This window comes from Petaurus breviceps, unplaced genomic scaffold (genome assembly GCF_028583685.1).
Source record: "Petaurus breviceps papuanus isolate PSGF00001 unplaced genomic scaffold, PetGlider_PUasm1.0 90775, whole genome shotgun sequence".
Taxonomy (NCBI): Eukaryota; Metazoa; Chordata; class Mammalia; order Diprotodontia; family Petauridae; genus Petaurus; species Petaurus breviceps.
Window position 1 is genome coordinate 6,435,284 of NW_027187342.1, and position 18,758 is coordinate 6,454,041.

The 18,758-nt window shown below is 35.1% G+C and overlaps 1 long non-coding RNA gene across 1 annotated transcript in view; it reads right to left on the reverse strand.

The window, feature by feature from the left end:
• Positions 1–4,101: 4,101 nt before the first annotated feature.
• The window catches only part of LOC138146934 (uncharacterized), a 175,526-nt gene continuing 160,869 nt past the window's right edge, over positions 4,102–18,758 (reverse strand). The window contains exon 3 of the long non-coding RNA XR_011164651.1: positions 4,102–4,444. This is a non-coding gene — a long non-coding RNA (uncharacterized lncRNA). The remainder of the gene's footprint in view (positions 4,445–18,758) is intronic.

Below are 18,758 nucleotides of genomic sequence, written 5' to 3' on the forward strand. Positions count from 1 at the left end.
CTTGCATCACTTTCATTTCTTTCCCCAATCTTTCTCCTACTTCTCTTATTTGCTTTAAAAATACTTCTTGAGCTCTTTCAGAAGGACTTTTTGGGCCTGAGATCGATTCTTACTTCCTTTTGAGGTTTCACATGTATGCATTTTGATGTTGCTGTCTTCTGAATTTTTGTTTTGATATTCCCTGTTGTCATAGTAGCTTTTTATGGTCAGGGATTTGTTATTGTTGTTTTTTCTCATTTTCCAGCTTATTTCATAATTTTTAAAGTTGAATTCTGCTTCTGGGGCACAGAGAGCACTCTCTCATGCTTCTTGCACATGAGGCAGATGCTTAGGCCACTGTGTTGTTTTGCAGAGGCCTCCAGGGTCTAGTGATTCACCTGTTGTGCATGAGGTTGGATAGTCTCTAGGGTTTGTGGCTGACCTAAAGTGCAGTGGTTGCCTGATCTAGTCCTGACTCTGCTCCAGGTCTGCCAAACCTGCCAGGCCTAGTCACTAGCCTGCTACACTGGGACTGGAGGCCTCACTTGGAGGCTTGCTGTGCTACTGACCTGCTCAGCTGGGACAGTGGGGCATTAATTTCTGATCTGTACTGAGGGTAGGGACCTCATACTGACTTGCCTGGACTTTACCTGCACTGGGTTGCTCTGCCCTTTTAACCAAGTAAGACAGACCTTTCCTTTAGTCCTTCTAAGTTATCTTGGGCTGTAAAATTGTTCCACTCCATCCTTTTGTGGATTCTGTTGCCCCAGAATTCATTTGGAGGCTTGATTGAAAGTTGTTTTGAGGGAACAACAAATTTTGATGGAAATTGGGGAGAATTCAGGCAACTTCCTGTCTTTGCTCAGCCATCTTGGCTCTATCCTTTAACAATCACTTTTGTTAAATCAATCAGGGTTAAATGACTTGCCCAGGGTCACATACTTTGTTAATTGCCTGAGTTCAAATTTGAACTTAGGTCTTCCTGACTCCAGGGCTGGTGCTCAGTCACCTGTGCCATCTACCCACCCCTTTCAAAGCCGTCCATCTTTTCTTTGCTTCTTTGTAAGTTTTCTTTTGACCTCTGCTGTGCACTTTTTACTTTATTCCACTCCCCACCAGAAGGCTACAATTAAGTGTAGATACACACACACATATGGAACCTATATGTATATACATAGATACATAGATATCCATAAACATACACATATACACTCAAATGCATGCATATTAGATTATATTATGCTTATTTCCACTTGTCATCAGTTTCTCTGAAAGTGGATAGCATCTTTCTTCATAAGTCCAAGTCATTCCATATTTTTCTAAATCCACCAGCTCTTACACCACAGCAATATTCTGATCCAATTACATTCTGTCTGAGATTGTCTATGGCAGTTTTCCCCAATTTTCTGCATTCCCTTTATTCTTGGCTACATATGTTTTATTTATGCAAGAAAATTTTAATTTAAGATAATCAAAATTATCTTTGTTTTTTGTTTATGTGTGTTTCTCATCTTATACCATTTCCTGAAAGCAACATACTGTTGTCCAACAATCAATTAAAATTTTTTTGAGTTCAAAATTTTCTCCTTACCTCCCCTCACTCTTCCTTGAGAAATCAAGAAATTTGATATCAATTATAAATGTGAAATCATGCAACACATATTTCCATATTAGCTACATTGCAGAAGAAAATACAAACAAAAAACAATGAATATAAAGAGTATAAAAGAAATATGCTTCAATCTGTTTTCAGATTTTGTCAGTTCTCTTTCTGGAGGTGGATAGCATTTTTATCATGCATCCTTTGGCATTGTCTTGGATCATTGTCTTGATCAGCGTAGCAAAGTCTTTCATAGCTGATCATCCTTACAATATTGCTAATACTGTGTGTAATATTCTCCTGGTTTGGCTCACTTCACTTTGTATGAGTTCATAAAAGTCTTCCATGTTTTTCTGAAATCATCCATTTCTGAAACCATTTATTTTAGTACAATAATATTCCATCACAATTATATGCCACTATTTATTTAGCCATTTCCCAATTGATGGGCATCCCTTTGATTTCCAATTCTTTGCTACCACAAAAAGAGCTGTTATGAATATTTTTGTGCAGATAAGTCCTTTTCCCTTTTCTTTGATCACTTTGACCCCCTTTTCTTTGATCTCCAAATAGTTTTCCAGAATGCAGTACCACTAACAGTGTATTAAGTTCCTTATCATGTGTAATTTCTCTTTTCTGTGCTGTTAACCAATCTGATGGGTATGAAGTGATATCTCAGAGCTGTTTAATTAGCATTTCTCTAATCACTAAGGATTTAGAACATTTTTTTCAAGTGATTATTGATAGCTCTCATTTCTTCTTCTGAAAACTGCCTCTTCATATGCTTTGGCCATCATCTATCACATGGGAAATTATAATAAATTTGGCTCAGCTCCCTATGTATTCGGGAAATGAGATCTTTATCATATAAACTTGCTGTAAATTTACCCCCCCATTTTCTGCTTTCCTTTAAATTTTGGCTTCATTTGTTTTATTTGTGCAGAAGCTTTTAATTTCACATAATCAAAATTATCCATTGTATGTACTGTGATGCATAGTATCTCTTGTTTGGTTATAAATTCTTCCCTTATCCATAGATCTAACAGGTACATTTTTTTCTTGCTCCCCTAATTTGCTTATGATATCACCCTTTATGTTTAAATCATTTACTACCCATTTTGACCTCATCTTGCTAAACACTGAGATACTAGTTTATGCATAATTTCTGCCAAGCTGCTTTACAGTTTTCTAAGCAATTTTTGTCAAATGGTGAGTTCTTACCCCCTAAAATTTGATCTTTTGGTTTATCAAATACTAGAGTACTCTGGTTATTTACTATAAGGTATTATATACTTAAATCTATTCCATTGATCCACCTGTTTCTTATCCAATTTTAATGATTACCATTTTGTAATATAGTTTGAAATCTGGAACTTAAAAGCTAACTTCCTTAACATTTTTTCATTGATTCCCTTGATTTTCTTGATCTTTTGTTTTCCAGATGAATCTTGTTACTATTTTTCTAGCTCAAAAAATTATTCTTTGATAGTTGATTGGCATGGCACTGAATAAATAAACTGACAGCTAGAAGTACCATTTTTATTCTATTGGCTTGGTCTACCAATGAGAAATTAATATTTCTCCAACTGTTTAGATATTTCTTTCTTTCTGTGAAAAATGTGTTGTAATTGTATTCACATAACCCCTGGGTTTGTCTTGACAGGTCATTAGTCCTCATTAATAGGCTAATCTTTCACCTGGAAGATGGTCATCTACCTGTGAGCTAGTGTGGCTTTAGAAAGGGCCAAGGAACAGTTGATATGATTATTTACTACATGACAACTCCAGGAGAAATGCCAGGAGCAGAACAAAGGTCTGTACACAGTCTGTAGATCTGACTAAGGACTTTGATAATGTTAGTTGTGAGGGCTCATGGAAAAAATATGTCAAAATGTGATTTCCTAGAGAAGTTCATCTGTATTGTATGTCAATTTCATAAAAACATGCTTGCCCGAGTTCTAGATAATGGACAATGCTCTATTGCTTTCCCAATCACCAATGAATTGAAACAAGACTGTGTGCTTCCTCTCATGGTTTTTAGCACGACGTTTTCAGACATATTGTCAAATGCTTCCAATGAGTATGAACAGCTACTGCACTGAGGGTAAATTCTTCCATTTGAAAAGACTACAAGCCACGACCATTTTGAATGATTGTGCACATGACTGTGTACTCATGCAACTTCTGAAACTGCGATGTGACAAAATATGTATCAATTCCCTGCTGCTTGTGCTAATTTTGGCCTAACAATTAACACCAAGAAAACACAGTTACTCCATCAGCCACCACCACACCATCCATACATGGATCCATCAGTTACAGCAAATGGAGAAGTTTTGAATGTTGTGGATAAGTTCACTTACCTTCGTAGTAGTGTACTTTCCAGGCATGTACACATTGATAATGGAGTTGATGCATACAATGCCAGAGCTAGTTCAGTGTTTGGGAGGTATAACGCCACTGAGATATTCACAGCACCCACAGTGACTATGAATATGCTTGTGTAGTTGGGAATCACAAAATATAACAGACTCTCCACAGGGAAGACAGAACAAAAACATTTATTCAAACATCAGAAAGCCGAATCCCAACACAGAAAGCCAAATCCATCATAGCAACCAAGAAGTTGGTACACACAACCAGTACAGCAAACACCAATATTGCCAAGCCTTCCCTACATCATGCCTTCAAAACAAAACATCCCCCCATAAGCAAAAATGCCTCTGTCTCATTCCTGCTAGCTTCTCTGCCTCCATGCTGCTTGCTCAGTCTTCTGGCTCTCTCTTGCTCCTTCCTTCTCCACCTTCCTGTTCCACCCGTTCAGCAAGCTCATCCCCCTGTGGACTCCATGTGATTACATTTGGCCTATTAAGGAGCAGAGAAGATTTTCAAATTACCATACCATTACAGGAGGTTCTGAAGGAAGGTATGGGAGAGAGAAAGTATTAGACTGACTACCACAATGAAAGTCTATAGAGTCAGTGTGCTGAACTCAGTGATGTATGCCTTTGAAACCTGGACAGTATACCAGAGCCATGCCAGGAAACTGAATCACTTCCATTTGAATTGTCTTAAGAACATTCTGAAGATCACCTGGCAGGTTAAGGTACCAGACAATGAGATTCTTACCCAAACTAAAATACCAAGCGTTTAAACCCTGATTCAGAGAGCAAAACTCTGATGCACTGGCCACATTATTTGAATGGAAAATGTACACTTACCAACAACACTGTTTTATGGAGAACTCATACAGGATAAGCATTCACAAGGTGATCCAAAGAAGCAATAGAAGGACACTCTCAAGGTCTCTCTTAAGAATTTTGAAATTGATTGTGTGACATGTGGAGACACTGACATAGGACCACTCAGCATGGTGTGCCCACATCAGAGAAGATTCTGTATTCTATGAGCAAACCAGAATTGAGACAGCTCAAAGGAAACACTGGATGGGCAGATCTGAAGTATTCACCCTAACAGTTCACACAAACTATTTGTGCTTGACCTGTGGTCGAGCATTCCAAGCTTGTATTGGTCTTATCAGTCACATTCAGACACACCAAAACTTAACTCTAGCATAATGATGTCATTTTGGTCCTCTTTGAGTTTTACAAAGGGCAACAATCTTGACAGGTAGACTCCCAAGTATTTTATATTGTCTATAATTATTTTAAATAGAATTTTTCTCTCTATCTCTTGCCTACTGGGTTTTATTGGTAGCATATAGAAATGCTGGTGATTTATGTGGGTTTATTTTATAGCCTGCAACTTTGCTGAAGTTCTTGATTATTTCAACTAGTTTTATTTTTTTGGATGATTCCTGAGGGTTTTTCTAATTATAACATCATATCATGTGCAAAGAGTAATACTTTTGTTTCCTAGAATTTTTATTCCTTCAATTTCTTTTTCTTATTATATTGCTATAGGTGGCATTACTTTTTTTAAAAAAAAATTGATTTGTTTATTTACTTTTAGTTTACAACATTCAGTTCCACAGTTGCTTGAGTTTCAAATTTTCTCCCCCTTCCTCTCCTTCCCCCCATCATGGCAACATGCATGCAAATATAGAATCTACAAATATTTTCACGTTAATCATTAGTCAGTTGTAAAGAGGATTATAACTGATGGAATGATCATTGGGAAAGAGGAAACAAAATAAGAAAAAGAAACACAGCAAGTAGTTTGTTTCAATGTGCATTCAGATGCCACATCTCTTTTCTCTGGATTTGGATATCTCTTTCAATCATGAGTCTTTTGGAATTGTCTTATAACCTTACATTGCTGAGAGGAGCCAAGTCTATTGAAGTTAGTTGTCACACATATGCTGTGTCTCTGATTGTGTACAGATTTCTCCTGGTTCTGCTCTTCTTGCTCAGCATCAGTTTATATAAGTCTCTCCGGGTTATTATGAAGTCTGTCTGCTCCTCATTTCTTATAGCACAGTAGTATTCCATTACATTCATATACTACAACTCGTTCAGCCATTCCCCAATTGATTGGTATCCCCTTGATTTCCAATTCTTTGCCACCACAAAAAGAGCTGCTATAAATATTTTTGTACATACGGGTCCTCCTCCCACTTCTCTGATCTCTTTGGTATATAACCCTAGAAGTGGTCTTGTTAGGTCAGAAGGTATGCACTCATTTATAGCCCTTTGGGCATAGTTCCCGATTGCGCTCCAGGATGGTTGGATCAGTTCACAACTCCACCAACAATGCATTAGTGTTCCAATTTTTCCACATCCTTTTCAGCATTTATCATTTTCCTGTTTTGTCATCTTAGCCAATCTGGCCAGTGAGATGTGGTACCTCAGAGTAGTTTTGATTTGCATTTCTCTAATCAATAGTGATTTAGAACATTTTTTTCATATGATTATATATCTATATCTATCTATCTATCTATCTATCTATCTATCTATCTATCTATCTATCTATCTATCTATCTATCTATTTATCTATCTATCTCTTTAATTTCATCTTCTGAGAACTGCCTGTTCATATCCTTTGATGATTTATCAGTTGGGGAGTGGCTTATATTGTTATAGATTCGACTCAATTCTTTGTATATTTTAGAAATGAGGCTTTTATGAGAGACACTTGTGAAAATTCTTTCCCAATTTTCCAGTTCCCTCTTAGTCTTGGTAACATTGGCTTTATTTGTACAGAAGCTTTTCAATTTAATGTAATCAAAATTATCCATTTCGCATTTTATAATGCTCTCTAACACTTGTTTCATCTTGCTCTACCAGATTGCTTACAGTATCAGCCTTCATACCTAGATAATATGTCCATTTTGACTTTATTTTGGTGTATGGTGTTAGATATTGGTCTATGCCAAATTTGTGCCATTCTATGTTGCAGTTTTCCTGGCAGTTTTTGTCAAATAGTATGTTCTTATCCCAAAGACTATAGTCTTTGGGTTTATCAAACAGTAGATTACTATAGTCACTGGATGCTGAGCCTTGTGTGCCCAATCTATTATATTGATCCACTTAGTCTATTCCTCAGCCAATACCAAGTAGTTTTGATGACTGCTGCTTTATAATACAGATAAAAATATGGTATGGCTAGGCCACCTTCCCTAGCATTTCTTTTCATTAATTGCCTTGATATTCTGAACTTTTTGTTCTTCCAAATGAATTTTGCTACTATTTTTCTAGCTCTATAAAGTAATTTTTTGACAGACTGATTGATTGGTATGGTACTAAATATGTAATTTAATTTAGGTAAAATTTTCATGTTTATTATATTAGCTCAACCTAGCCATCAGCAATTAATGTTTTTCCAATTAGTTAGATCTGACTTTATTTGTTTGGAAAGTGTTTTGTAATTGTGTTCATATAAGTCCTGGGTTTGTTTTGGCAGGTAGATTCCCAAATATTTTATGTCTACAGTAACTTTAAGTGATATTTCTCTTTCTATCTCTTGCTCTTAGATTTTGTTAGAGATATATCAGAATACTGAGGACTTATCTGGGTTTATTTTGTATCCTGCAACTTTGCCAAATTTATTTATTATCTCAAGTAGTTTTTTAGTTGATTCTCTAAGATTCTCTAAGTATATCATCATATCATCTGCAAAGAATGATAGCTTAGTCTCTTCTTCGCCTAATTTTATTCCTTCACTTTCTTTTTCTTCTCTTATTGTTACTGCTAACATTTCTAGTACCAGATTGAATAAGAGAGGTGATAGTGGACATCTTTGTTTCACCCCTGATCTTATTGGAAATGCTTCTAGCTTATCCCTATTATATATAATACTTGCTGATGGTTTTAAATAGATGTTACTTATTATTTTAAGGAATACTCCATTTATTCCTATATTATCTAGTGGTTTTAATAGGAATTGGGTGTTGTATTTTGTCAAAAGCCTTTCCTGTGTCTATTGAGATTATCGTATGGTTTCTGCTAGTTTTGTTGATGTGATCAATTATACTCATAGTTTTCCTGATATTGAACCACCCTTGCATTCCTGGAATAAATCCTATCTGATCAAAGTGTATTATGCCTGTGATAAGTTGCTGTAGTCTTTTTGCTAATATTTAATTTAGAATTTTTGCATCTATATTCATAAGGGAAATTGGACTGCAATTTTCTTCCTCTGTTTTGTCTCTTCCCAATTTAGGTATCATTGCCATATTTGTGTCATAAAAAGAATTTAGTAGGACTCCTTCTTCTCCAATTTTTCCAAATAGTTTGTGAAGTGTTGGAGTCAATTGTCCTTTAAATTTTTGGTAGAATTAACTAGTAAAGTCATTTGGCCCTAGGGATGTTTTCCTAGAGAGTTCATTGATGGCTTGTTCAATTTCTTTTTCTGAGATGGGGTTATTTAAGTAGTGTACTTCCTCTTCAGTTAGTCTGGGCAACTTATATTTTTGTAAATATTCATCCATTTCACTAAGATCGTCAAATTTATGTCCATACAATTGGGCAGAATAATTCCTAATTATTGTTTTGATTTTCTCTTCATTGGAGGAAGATTCACCCTTTTCATTTTTGATACTCATAATTTGGTTTTCTTCTTTCTTTTTTTATGATATTGACTAAGGGTCTATCAATTTTATTGGTTTTGTCATAATACCAGTTCTTAGTTTTATTTATTAATTCAATAGTTTTCTTAAATTCAATTTTATTAATCTCTCCTTTGGTTTTCAGTATTTCTAATTTAGTATTGAATTGGGGATCTTCAATTTCTTCTTCTTCTAGCTTTTTCAGTTGCATGCCCAATGTATTGACCTCTATTTTATTTATGTACGTATTCAGGGATACAAAAGTTCCCTTAAGAACTGCTTTTGCTGTATCCCACAAGTTTTGGTATGTTGTCTCATTATTGTCATTTTCTTGAATGAAGTTACTTATTGTTTCTATAATTTCTTGTTTGACCCACTCATTCTTTAGGATTAAGTTATTTAGTTTCCAATTAGGTTTTAGTCTATCCTTCCATGGCCCTTTATTACATATAATTTTTATTGCATCATGATCTGAGAAGGATGCATTTAATATTTATGCCTTTCTTCACTGAATTGTGAGGTTTTTATGCCCTAGTACATGTTCGATTTTTGTGTACATGCCATGTACCACTGAGAAGGTATATTCCTTTTTAACTCCATTCAATTTTTTCTAGAGGTTTACAATATCTATCTTCACCAAGATTCTATTTACCTCCTTAACTTCTTTCATGTTTATTTTGAGGTTAGATTTATCAAGTTCAGAGAGTGGGAGACTGAAGTCCCCCACTAGTATAGTTTTGCTATCTATTTTTTCCTCTAACTCCCTTAACGTCTCCTTTAGGAATTTGGATGCTCTACCGCTTGGTGCATAAATGTTTACTAATGATATTGCTCGTATTCGATGATGCCTTTAAGCAGGATATAGTTTCCTTCCTTACCTCTCTTTCTTTTTTTTGCTTTTTGGAGAGCAATGGGGGTTAAGTAACTTGCCCAAGGTCACACGGCTAGTTTTTGTGTTAAGTGTCTGAGGCCGGATTTGAAATTAGGTCCTTCTGACTCCAGGGCCTGTGCTCTATTCACTGTACCACCTAGTTGCCCCTTATCTCTTTTAATTAGATCTATTTTTGCTTTTGCTTTGTCTGAGATAAGGATTGCTACCACTGCTTTTTTACTTTAGCTGAGGCATGATATAGTTTACTCCAGCCTTTTACCTTTACCCTGTGTGTATCCCCCTGTTTCAAATGTGTTTCTTGTAAAAAAAATATTGGAGGATTATAGTTTTTAATCCATTCTGCTATCCACCTTAATTTTATGGGAGAGTTCATCCAATTCACATTCACAGTTATTATTACTATCTGTATCTTTCCCTCTATCCTATTCCCTCCTCTGTTTATGCTTTTATTTTTCCCCTTCTCCCTTCCTCTCCTTGGTTTCCTTTTGACCACTGCTTCCCTCGGTATTCCCTCCTTATCACCCATCTCCCTTTTCCTACCCTTCCCCCTTACTACTTCTTCCCTCCCCTCTAACCTCCCTGCCTTTGTTTAGCCCTTCTCCCCTCCTACTTCCTCTATGTTATGATAGATTTTTATACTTAATGGATTATGGTATTTCTCCCTCGAACCAAAATTGATGAGAATATATCTCATGAAAGGCTCCACTCCCTCCTTCTTTCCCTTTATTATGATAGATTTTATGTGTCTTCTTGATAGAATCCTATACTTAATTGATTATGTTATTCCCTCCTTACACCAGAACCAATGAGGGCAAAGCTCATATAATGTTAATCTCCCTCCCTTCTTTCCCTCTACTATATGTTTTTATGCATCTTTGTGTGGCATAATTTACCCTTTCTTGCTTCATTCTTTCCTCTTCTTCAATTGCAGTCCCTTTGCAGATAAGGTTTTTTATCATCATTTTGTGTAATTTTTACCCACACCCTCTATTTATCTATATCCCTTTTAGATGTCGCCATAAGTATAGAATTCTCAGTATTAACAGGTATCAGCTTCCCATATAGAAATGTAAACAGTTTGCTCTTATTAAATAACAAATTGTGTGTGTGTGTGTGTTTTCCCTATTTACCTTTCTATGTCCCTCTTGAATCTCATGATTGGAGGTTGAATTTTCCATTGAGCTCTGGGTTTTTCATCAGGAAGGTGTGGAAGTCCATTATATCATTGAATAACCATCTCCTTACCTGGAAGATTATGCTCAGTTTCAGTGGATAGCTGATCCTTGGTTGTAACCCAAGCTTTTTTGCCTTGCAAAATAACATGTTCCAGTCCCTCTTCTCTTTCAGTGTAGAAGCTGCCAGATCCTGCGTGATCCTCACTGTAGTTCATTGATATTTGAATGGTTTCTTTCTGGCTGCTTGTAGTATTTTCTCCTTTACCTGAGAGTTCTGGAATTTGGCTGCAACGTTTTGTGGATTTTTCAATTTGGGATCTCTTTCAGGAGGTGACTGGTGGATTCTCTCAATTTGTATTTTATCCTCTGGTTCTAGGATCTCAGGGCAGTTTTCCTTGATGAGCTCTTGGAAGATGTTGTCCAGGTTCAGTTTTTCATCATGATTTTCTGGTAGACCAATAATTCTCAGATTATCTCTCCTGGATTTGTTTTCCAGGTCAGTTATTTTTCCATTGAGATATTTTACCTCTTTTTTCTAATTTTTCATTCTTTATGTTTTGTTTGCCTGATTCTTGGTGCCTCATAGAGTCATTACCTTCAATTTGGCTGATTCTAATTTTTAGCTAATTATTTCCCTCATTTTTTGAAGCTTCTCTTCCATATGTTCAGATTTCATTTTTAGTTCCCACATTTTTTTTAGGGAGCTATTTTCTTCACTGTAATGTTTTTCTAATTTTGCAATTTTGATTTCAAAAGAATTATTCATTTTATCTTCTACCTCTCTAATTTGGTTTTCAAAGTCCTTTTTGAGCTCATTTAAGAGTGCTTTCTGTGCTTGAGACCAGTTCATATTCCCTGTAGAGGCTTCAGCTGTGGGTGCGGCATCAATACTACGTCCTTCTGAATTTGGTTCCTCCTGCTCACAATAATAGGATTCTAGAGTCTTTGTCTTTGCAGTCTGCTTTTTTTGCCCATTTTGAGGCAGGGCCTTAGTCATTCCCTTCCTTCAGGGTTCCCAAACCTTTATTGTTTAAAATTTTGCTCTGGGGCAATAATTACTGTGTTTTAATGGGCAAAGGGCAGGATTGGAGTAGCAGGGGTTCCCTTTGCCATCCTGGTCCCTAGAAGTTCAGATAGGTGCTTTTTAAATTTCCAGGCTGTGGTAGTGCCAGGAATAGCTGCTACCACTGCCACAGTCTCTGCATTTGTCTCTTACCCAGCTCCATCAGATCCCAGCCCTGCAGTGATAGGCCTGGGAATTGCCCTTGTGGTTGGTGGATCAACTTAACACCACATTAACCAGGCCTTCTCCACAACTTCACGTGCCACCCCCACATCATCTAGGTCTAGCCGCATGCTGCCCCCATGTCATCTGGGCCTCACCCTATAGCTAGCATTTCTAATACAATATTTAATAATAGTGGTGATAATGGACATTCTTGTTTCATCCTTGTTCTTATTGGGAAGGTTTCAAATTTATCTCCACTATAAATAATGCTCGCTCTTGGTTTTAGATAGATAGTGTTTCTCACTTTAAGAAAGACTCAATTTTTCCTGTTTTCTAGTTTTTTAAATAGGAATGGATGTCAAAAATTTATGTCAAAAGATTTTCCTGTATCTCTTGATAAATTCAGGAGATTTTTGTTGTTTTTATTATCAATATGGTCAATTATGCTTATAGTTTTCCAGATATTGAATAAGCCCTGAATTCAGAGTCACATGTGCTAACATAGTATGATACTTATGATATATTTGTGTTATCTACTTGCTAATATTATATTCAAAATTTTTACATCAATATTCAGTAAGGAGATTGTTCTATAGTTTTCTTTGTTTTTTTTTTTTTGCTCTCCCTGGTTTAGTTTATACAAAACTATATTTGTGTCATAAGAGAAATTTAGTAAGACTCCCTCTTTATATAGTTTTCAAATAATTTATACAGTATTAATTACTCTTTAAATGTTTGGTAGAATTCACTTGTAAATCCATCTGGTCCTGGGCATTTTTTCTTAGGTAGCTCACTGATGGTTTGTTAAATTTTTCTTTTTTTTTTTTTGGAAAGTGTTACTTAAGTACTCTATTTCCTCTTTTGTTAATCAGCGAAGTTTATATTTTTGTAAAATCCATCCATTTCATTTAAATTGTCAGCTTTACTGGCATAAAATTGGGCAAAATAACTCCTAATTTTTGATGTTATTTCATTTTTATTGGTAGTACATTCTTTTCATTTTTTATAATAATAATTGGTTTTCTTCCTTTTTTTAATCAAATTAACCAATGCTTTACCTATTTTGTTAGTTTTTTTTTTTAATAAAATCAGCTCTTAATTTTGTTTGTTAGTCCAATGGTCTTTTTTCCTTTTTTTTTTTTTTGGTCCATTAATTTGTTCGTTTATTTTGAGTTTAAAAGATTCAGTTCCCCAGTTCTTTGAGTTTCAAATTTTCTTCCCCTCCCTTGCCTTCTCCCCCCTCCCAATAGGGGCATACAATCAGGCATAGGATCTGCAGATACTTTCAAATTAGACATTGGTTAGGTAATAAAGAAGGATTGTATCAGATGGAATAGACAATGAGAAAGAGGAAACAAAACCAAACAAGAAAAAGAATGAGAACAGGTAATTTGCTTCAATCTGCATTCATACTCTGTTCTTTCTAGTTCTTTATCTGCATGTAGACATCTCTCTCCGTCATGAGTCTTTTGGAGTTTACTTATAGCCCTGCATTTCTGAGAAGAGTCCGGTCTATCAAAATTGGTCATCACACATAAGTTGTATATGTAATTGTGCACAAATTTTTATATTCTGCTCTTCTCACTCAGCATCAGTTCATATAAGCCTCTCCAGGTAAATATGAAGTCCATCTGCTCTTCATTTTTTATGGCACAATAGTATTACATTACAATCATATACCATATCTTGTTTAGCTATTCCCCAATTGATGGGTATCCCCTTGATTTCCAATTCTTTGCCACCACAAAAAGAGCTGCTATAAATATTTTTGTACATATGGGTCTTCCTCCCACTTCTATGATCTCTTTGGGATACAACCCTAGAAGTGGTATTGTTGGGTCAAAGGATATGAAATTACTTATAGCCCTTTGGGCATAGTTCCAGAGTGCTCTCCAGAATGGTTGGATCAGTTCACAACTCCACCAGCAAGGTACTAGTGTCCAATTTTCCACATCCTCTCCAGCATTTATCATTTTCCTGTTTTGTCATCTTAGCCAATCTGATTGGTGAGATGTGGTACCTCAGAGTTGTTTTGATTTGCATTTCTCTAATCAATAGTGATTTAGAGCATTTTTTCATATGCTTATAGATATCTTTAATTTCTTCCTCTGAGAACTGCCTGTTCATATCCTTTGACCATTTCTCAATTGGGGAATGACTTGTATTCTTATAGATTTGACTCAATTCTCTGTATATTTTAAAAATGAGTCCTTCATCAGAGACATTGGTTGTAAAAATTCTTTCCCAATTTCCCACTTCTTTCTTAATCCTGGTTACATTGGCTTTGTTTTTACAGAAGCTTTTTTTTTGTTTGTTTTGTTTTGTGTGGAGGGCAATTGAGGTTTAAGTGACTTGTCCAAGGTCACACAGCTAGTTTTTGTGTTCAGTGTCTGAGGTTGGATTTGACCTCAGTTAGTCCTGACTCCCAGGCTGGTGCTCTATTCACTGCACCACCTAGCCACCCCTGTATAGAAGCTTTTCAATTTCATGTAATCAAAGTTATCCATTTTGCATTTTATAATGCTCTCTAATTCTTGTTTGGTCATGAAGTCTTCCCCTCTCCATAAAATTGATTTTTTCTTGCTTTCCCAGATTGCTTACAATATCAGCCTTTATACCTAGATCATGAACCCATTTAGACTTAATTTTGGTATACGGTATTAGATAATGGTCTATGCCCAGTTTCTGCCACACTATATTCCAGTTTTCCCAGCAGTTTTTTTCAAATAGTGAGTTCTTATCCCCAAAACTGGGGTCTTTGGGTTTATGAAAGAATAGATTATTATAGTCATTGACTGCTGGGTCTCGTATACCCAATCTATTCCATTGATCCACTGCTCTATTCCTCAGCCAGTACCAAGTAGTTTTGATAACTGCCGTTTTATAATACAGATTAAAATCTGGTAAAGCTAAGCCACCTTCCCTAGCATTTCTTTTCATTAATTCCCTTGATATTCTGGACCTTTTGTTCTTCCAAATGAATTTTGTTACTATTTTTTCTAGTTCTATAAAGTATTTTTTTTTTGGTAAATTGATTGGTATGGTACTAAATATGTAATTTAATTTAGGTAAAAATATCATTTTTATTATATTAGCTCAACCCAGCCATGAGCAATTGATGTTTTTCCAATTAGTTAGATCTGACTTAATTTGTGTGAAAAGTGTTTTATAGTTGTGTTCATATAGGTCCTGGGTTTGTTTTGGCAGGTAGATTCCCAAATATTTTATAATGTCTACAGTAACTTTAAATCAGATTTCTCTTTCTATCTCTTGCTGTTGGATTTCTTTAGTCCAATGGTCTTTTAAAAATGTTCTATCTTATTAATTTCTCCTTTAATTTTCATGATTTCCATTTTGTTTTTTAATTGGGGGTTTTTAATTTGTTCTTTTTCAATCCATTTTGTTGCATGTTTAAATTCATTAATCTACTCTTTCTCTCTTTTACTGATGTACACATTTGAAATATAAAATTTCCCCAAAATAATGCTGAATCCCACAAATTTTGGAATATTTTCTCAGTGTCCTCATTCTCTTTGATGAAATCATTTATTGTATGATTGATTGTACGATTTATTCTTTGACCCATTCCTTTTTATTTCTTTGCTTTTTGGAGGGGGGAAGGTTTAGCAACTGGGGTTAAGTGATTTGCCCAACGTCACACAGCTAGCTTTGTATTAAGTGTCTGGGGCAGATTTGAACTCAGGTCCTCCTGACTCCAGGGCCAGTGCCCAATTCACTGTGCCACCTCACCACTCCCCTACCCCCATGCATTCATTCTTTAGAATTAAATTGTTTAGTTTCCAATTAATTTTTAATCTGTGCTTCCATGTCCATTTATTGAGTGTACTTTTTATTATACTGTGGTCAGAAAAAGATGTATTTAATATTTCTACTTTTCTGAATTTGCTTGTGAGATTTTTATGATCTAATGCATAGTCAGTATTTGTGAAGATACTATGTACGTTGAGAAAAAAAGTATATTCCTTTCCATCTCCATTCAGTTTTCTGCATATGTCTGTCATATCTAACTTTCCTAAGATGCTATTCATTTCCTTCACTTCTTATTTATTTTATGGTTAGATTTATCTATGTCTGATAGATGAAGGTTGAATTCCCCCAACTAATTTAGTTTTATTGTCTATTTCCTCCAGTAATTCATTTGACTTTTTCCCTTTTGAAAGTGGTATGCTATACCAGTTGGTGCATTTATGTTTTGATTGTCTATGGAACCTTTAAGCAAAATGTAGTTTCCATGCCTATTCCTTTTAATTAGTTCTATTTTTGCTTTTGTTTTGTCTAAGATCACAATTGCTACTCCTTCCTTTTTTTCTTCAGCTGATGAATAATAGATTGTCCTCAGCCTCTTATTTTAACTCTGTCCTTCTGTTTTGATTGTTTTCTATGCATACATACATACATACATATATACATACATACATACATACATACATACAGTGTGTGTGTGTGTGTGTGTGTGTGTGTGTGTGTGTGTGTGTGTAATGATAGGCTAGCCATCTTGAAGGCAGGGGAGAGGGAAGAAAAAAAAGGAAAGTAAAAAAACAAAGTTTCATGAAATTTTTGTTATATCTTTAAAAGAAAAATAGCAAGATGCAAATAATAGATTTGCAGTTTCAGGAAAATCATCTTTTTTTCTGTTCTACCATGTTATGGAAATAGTTGTTTTATTTTTTAAGTTCAGAATAAAAAAATAAAATTTTAAATAACATTATTGGATTCTAGTTTCTAATCCCTTCTGCGATCTGCTTCCATTTTATTTATGATTATTAACTGTACATTTCTCTCCATCATGTTTTCTTCTGTTTTATTCTTCTTTCCCTCTTGTTATACCATCTCTCCTCTCAAGTCTACTATACTTCCAGCCACTGACTTCTTTTATTTGACCCGACTCTTATTAACATCCCCCCTTTCACTTGTCCCTTTCCCCTCCTACTTTGCTGTTGGATAAGATATATTTATATTACCAATTAAGTGTGTGTGTGTGTATACATATATTCATTTTCTTTCTTTGAACAAATTTAGATGTGAGGGAGGTTCAAGCATTACCCATTGCTGCTTCACCACTTTCCCATCCCTATAAAAGCTCTTCCTTGCATATCTCTTTTATGTGCTAATTTTCACCATTCTTAATCTCCCTTTCCCCTTCTCCCAATGCATAACTCTTTCTTGCCTATTCTTTTTTTTACATCATCCCACCTTAAGTGTCTCATTACCCCATTCTTTTTTGATGTAGAATACTTCTAACTGCCATAATAATGGACATGTTCTTAGAAGATATGTTTTATCTTCCCATATAGATAGGTAAAGATTTTAACCTTAATGAATTCTTTTATTGTTTCTTTTTCATCTTTATCTTTTTATGCTGCTAGTGAGTCTTGTATTTCAAAGTTATATTTTTCTATTCAGCTCTTTTTTTCATCAGAAATTCTTTTAAATCCTCTATTATATTAAATACCGATTTTCCCCTTTGAATAATTATACTGTTTTGTTGGGTAGGTTGTTTTTGACTGTAACCTCAGTTTTTTTTTTGTCTTCCAGAATATCATAATCCAAACCACCCACTCCTTTAACACAGTAGCTGCCAAATCTTGTGTCATCCTGACTAAGGGTTCATGATATTTGAATGGTTTCTTTCTGGTGGCTTGAAGTATTTTCTCTTTGATTGGGGGTCTCTGGTATTTGGCTATAATATTCCTGACAGTTTTCATTCTGGGATCACTTTCAGGTGGTTATTGGTAATTATATCAATTCCTATTTTATCCTCTTAGTTTGAGGATATCAAGGCAGTTTTCTTTGACAGTTTCTTGAAGTATGTTGCCTGTTCTCTCTTTTTTTTTTAAAATAACTTTCAGGTAGTCCAATAATTCTTGCATTATCTCTCCCTGGCCTAGTTTCCAAGTCAGCTGTTTTTCTGAATAGATACTTTACATTTTATTCTATTTTTTTTCATTCTTTTGACATTTTTATTGTTTCTTGAGGTCTCATGAAGTCATAATCTTCCACTTGCCCAGTCCTCATTTTTAAAGAATTATTTTTTTCAGCGAGCTTTTATGCCTTTTTATCCAACTGGGCAATTCTGCTTTATAAGGAGTTATTTTCAACAATGAATTTTTTAACTCTTTTTCCAATTAGTCAATTTTAAAGTGTTTTTTTCCATTTTTTTGTTCCTTTTATTTGCCAAGCTGTTGTCTCTTCATAATTTTAATTTCCTTGCCTATTTTTCCCCTACCACTCTTATTTGATTTTTGAAAACAATTTTCCTAGGAATTCTTGTTGAGCTTGTATCCAATTCACATGTTTTTCTTTGAAGCTTTGCTTATAGTTATTTTGACTTCATTGTCTTTTTTTAAATTTGTATATTCATTTTCCATGTTGCCATAGCAGATTTTTATGATCAGATTATTTTTTGATTGCTTGTCCATTCTTCCACCCTATGTTTTGATTTGGAAATTTATGTTTATATTGGATTCTGTTTGTAATGATGCAGTGAGGGTCACTGTCTCAAACTTTAGTTTTCTTTTTGTTTGTTTTGCTTTGTTTCTACTGTTGTTTTCAGAGTTAGTCCTAGGGGTTTAGAAGTTTCAGTGCTTCCACTGGTGTGATCTGGAGAGAAGTATGGTCACTACTTTCTGTTCTGGACTCTTGTCCTTACCCAGGAAAGGTCCTGTTTACTTGGGATTGCAATCAATATCACTCCTGAGGCTTCCTGTTCCCTTGAGGCTAGGAGCAATGCTCTCTTCCAAGGCTTCCATTACTTCCTGATTGGAAGTGCTCCTACCTGACCTTCAGCTATGACTGAGAAATAGTTGTTGGAAATGGAGTTACCAAACAGTATCTGGTCCTATGTTTAGTGATAGCAC